This window comes from Hemiscyllium ocellatum, chromosome 35 (assembly GCF_020745735.1).
Source record: "Hemiscyllium ocellatum isolate sHemOce1 chromosome 35, sHemOce1.pat.X.cur, whole genome shotgun sequence".
Taxonomy (NCBI): domain Eukaryota; kingdom Metazoa; phylum Chordata; class Chondrichthyes; order Orectolobiformes; family Hemiscylliidae; genus Hemiscyllium; species Hemiscyllium ocellatum.
The window spans coordinates 6338038-6342275 of record NC_083435.1 but is presented as its reverse complement, the minus strand read 5'-3'; the positions used below and the strand labels follow the sequence as shown (position 1 = coordinate 6342275).

Here is a 4238-nt window from a genome sequence, read left to right as displayed (position 1 = left end):
GCTGGACCTTCCCAGGGCTGAGGTAGCTGTCCGGCTCCATGCTGGAGCCATTTCCCCGCTCTGGTGTCTTCGGGTTGGCCCAGGGTCCAGTTCTCTATCTGACAGTGGGGCTGTCACAGGACCGCTGCTCCCAGTTACCTGGAGCTCTGGCCGGTGGTTACCTCTTGGTTCTCACCGGTTAGGGGGAGGCCTTTACCCATCCCCTCAGAGGGATCGTCTTTTCCTGCTTGGGCGGTGTTACCCTCCTTTTTCCTCATGGCGCTCTGTCTCTTCCTCTGGTGGCGACCCTCCTTGCGCCCGTCCTCACTGTCAGAAGAGCTGCCTGTATCTTCGTCATGTCGGTTCCCCCTTCACTTGAGTGGCTTTGGGGCCCTTGAGCGGTTTCCTCTTACTGTTTTTGACGGTAATCCAATCCTCTGCCTCCTTTGATCCCTCCTCTTCCATTTTCTCCGTCTGTCTTGAAGGAGCTTGGATCAGCTGCTGCATCTCCCCGCTGTCTGCCGTCTGCTCCGCTACAGCCTCCAGACACCGTTCCCATGCTGTTTTGTGGTACCGCGCTGGTCTTAGTCAGTCCACGGCTCGTGTTGCCACCTCCGGCCATCTGTGCGTAGGTGGCGGCTCCTCGTCTTGGGCAGGCCTTGTACATGTGGCCCGCCTCTCCGCACAGATTACACTTCTTGGCCTCCTTACATTCCTTGGTCGGTTGGCCTTCCTGCTTGCAGTTTCGGCAGACGGTCACCTTACAATCCGCCGCCATGTGGCCTGACCTCCCGCAGGTTCGGCACTCTTTCAGCTGCCCTGCGTATGTCAGGTAACCTCTGCTCCCTCCGATGGCAAAGCTGGGGGGTGGGTGGAAGATGTTCCCATTGACATCGATCCTCAGGGTTACCCTGACCTGTCGTTTGCTGGTCCAGATCCCGAAAGGATCGACCACATCGGTGCTCTCTCCCTCGACCTGGACGTATCTTCTCAAGAAGGTCAGGACATCTGCTGCTGGGACGTGAGGGTTGTACATCTGGATTGTTACCACCCGACTCCTCTGTGCAGGGAGCATACACAACGGGACTGCTGACAAGATGGAGAACAGAGGTAGAACCTCAGTACATAGTGACACTTGGTGTCTGCGTACCGGAGATCCACGCACAGCTTGATGCAGCCACACATAAAGGTGGTCATCAGGGTGAGGGTGGGATTTGGTGTATTTTCTCCCCCTTTGCCCAGAGGCGCGGCTATTGTTACCCGCCACCACCCCCCCCCCACCCCCCTCACCGACCAAACTGACGGCCCATGGGCCCACAAGCTCGACCATCTCCTGTAGCTGCTGAGGTGCGGTATCCCACACGTCTGCAGAAACAGGATGTCGGCTGTAACGTTGACCAGGAAGCTATCGTAAAAACACATCGCGTAGCCGATTTGATGCTACGCACATTGATGCTGGCAATTTTTATAATCTCTCTGATAAATCGTTTGGGCCGAACAGCCTGCTTCCAATACTGTAAACTTGTATGATTAGAAGAATAAGTAGACAGAGCTGAACATCAGAGAGGATGGTGTAAGACGTGCAGCATATCTGTCGACTGAGGTGAAACTGAATTGAAAATGCGTGGTATATAGAAAGCTGTGTGAAGCACAGAGATGAGAGCCCTCTGTTGATGAATCTGCTTTTTGTTTGTAAACCAGGGGAGAGCGCGAACGCAGTCCCCCACTACCACAAACTTTGCAGTCGAGTATCCCGCATTTGGGGACATCGCAGGCGTCAGCACACCCGAAGTGCAATGGGATAGCCTCGTCCTGGGAGAACCACCTTGGTGATCATGGTATCTCCCCTGCCAGGTAAGTATGCTTAACAATCTCACTCGCTCAAACCCAATAACAGCCCATCGCTCTTACACTCATACTAACTGCATTTTCGAAAATCGAAAATTCACCTGCCTGAGGTTCCCTGTCTGCACAACAGCGCAATTTCTCACCAGGATCAAAGAACATCCGGAAATGTTCATGTTTCGCTGAATACTACACACAATTGGCGCACAGAGAAGCTGCGCTAATTTGCATTTCTCCCTGAAATGTAATTGCTCCGCCCCTTCCCTGCCCCTTTCACACTGTCTCCTCTTTCACCAAAACAACGCCTCATAAATGTCTCAGACACCTGAAGCACTCTGATATCAAACACTGTTTAGAATGTAAGATGAACGCGAATGAAAGCAATTGTTAAGCTTTGCTGGTGAAACTTGAAAGATATTTTGAAATCACTTTTTCCTAATCCCTACAAATTGAGCAAATCTTCTTTTGTGAAACTGCAGCTTTGCAATCTCACCCCCTCTGTGTTCCACCATGCAAATCAATCACTTCAGGAGACCTCACCGTTAAGATGAAAGGTGCCAGGAACAAGTCAATATTTCTCAACGCTGTTTGGATGTGACATTAAACTGAGAGCACCACCTTTTCTGGATGTACATTCAACACCCTTCTCTTCTGTTAAAGAAACAGGCCCGTGATTCAAATGTAAATATCATTTTTATATGTCTCTGATTTACTTGCTTACTTCCAGTCGAGTATAAATACCTTCTCTCAGCCTAGTATAAATACCATCCTATTTCTCCCATTTTTTTTAGCTTTGACAAAGGGTCCGTTAGACTCGAAACATCAGCTCTTTTCTCTCCTTACAGTTGCTGTCAGACCTGCTGAGATTTTCCAGCATTTTCTCTTTTAGTTTCAGATTCCAGCATCCGCAGTAATTTGCTTTTATTAATAATCATTGGCTTGTCCTACAATAGTAGTGTTGTCCCAGTCGAACTCATGTTGCTTGTCATCTGTGTGTGTGGCTACTAAGGATAGCTGGTCATGTCGTTTCGTGGCTAGTTGGTGTTCATGGACGCGGACCGTTAGCTGTCTTCCTGTTTTTCCTATGTAGTGTTTTGTGCAGTCCTTGCATGGGAGGTTAAAGATGCCCTCCAACGCATCTCATTAACATCCCGCACCTCCGCCCTCAAACCTTACCCCTCCAACCGTAACAAGGACAGAACCCCTCTGGTGTTCACCTTCCACCCTACCAACCTTCGCATGAACTGCATCATCCGACGACATTTCCACCACCTCCAAACGGACCCAACCACCAGGGATATATTTCCCTCCCCACCCACTTCCATGCATTCACTTTCCTCAGCTGAGTCATTCGTATATTGTAAATAATTGTGACCCCAGCATTGATCCCTGTGCTACTCCACTAGTTACTGTGAAGTTTTGGATGACAGCTACCAGAAGCTATCATACAGAATTGGATACATGAGAAGCAGATCTCAGGCAGAACAGAGTGAGCTGGAGGACTGGATACATGAGGAGCAGCTGTGAGCCAGAACAGAGTGGGCTGGAGGCCTGGATACGTGAGGAACAGCTGTGAGGCAGAACACAGTGGGCTGGTGGCCGGGATCAGTGAGGAGCAGCTGTGAGGCAGAACAGAGTGGGCTGGAGGTCTGGGGTAGTATGGAGATGCTGAGGGACAGAACAGCCTGCACTGCTCATCTGCATATATCCCTTAAAAGGACACGCTCCGCCCCTCTTTTCTTCAGCTGCCTCCTGATTGGCAGAGAGAATGCCCAGCTACACAAGAAGTAAAGTTTGAACTTCACTCTGATTTGAAACACTTTTCAGGATTTGATGTGAATGCGAATAAAAGCAACTTACAATCTTGGCCTGTGAAACTTTTTAAAACCAGTTTTACCTGACCCTCAACAAAATTAATAAATCTTCCCTTTGTTTAACTGGAGCTTTGCAGATCTGTGTTCAATCAGATTAATGACTTCAGGAGAAATCACATACAAGATTAAGGGTGCCACGGAAAAGTTATTTTTTCTCAAGAACTTTATGGATGAGACTTTAAACTGAGAGCCCCACCTCCTCTGGCTGCACATTCTGAGCACTCACCACCCTCTGTGTGAAAGAAACTGGGCTGTGATTAACATCTAATTGTGTAGATGTTTGTGTGGATCTGATTTACTTGCTGACACTAACAATGGACATGGTTTACCATGAGATGTGGTTTATTATTGTCGAATCACGAGATAGGTACATACACATATATATAATATATAGGAGAAAGTGAGGACTGCAGATGCTGGAGATCAGAGCTGAAAAATGTGTTGCTGGAAAAGCGCAGCAGGTCAGGCAGCATCCAAGGAGCAGGAGAATCGACGTTTCGGGCATGAGCCGTTCTTCAGGCTTATGTTCGAAACGTCGAT

At 49.0% G+C, this 4238-nt stretch overlaps 1 non-coding gene across 1 annotated transcript; it reads right to left on the bottom strand.

Annotated features, from left to right (window-relative positions):
* Window positions 1-1677: 1677 nt before the first annotated feature.
* Window positions 1678-1841, bottom strand: LOC132833044 (U1 spliceosomal RNA). Its single transcript, XR_009647036.1, has one exon. It is a non-coding gene; the product is annotated as a U1 spliceosomal RNA (small nuclear RNA).
* Window positions 1842-4238: the final 2397 nt, after the last annotated feature.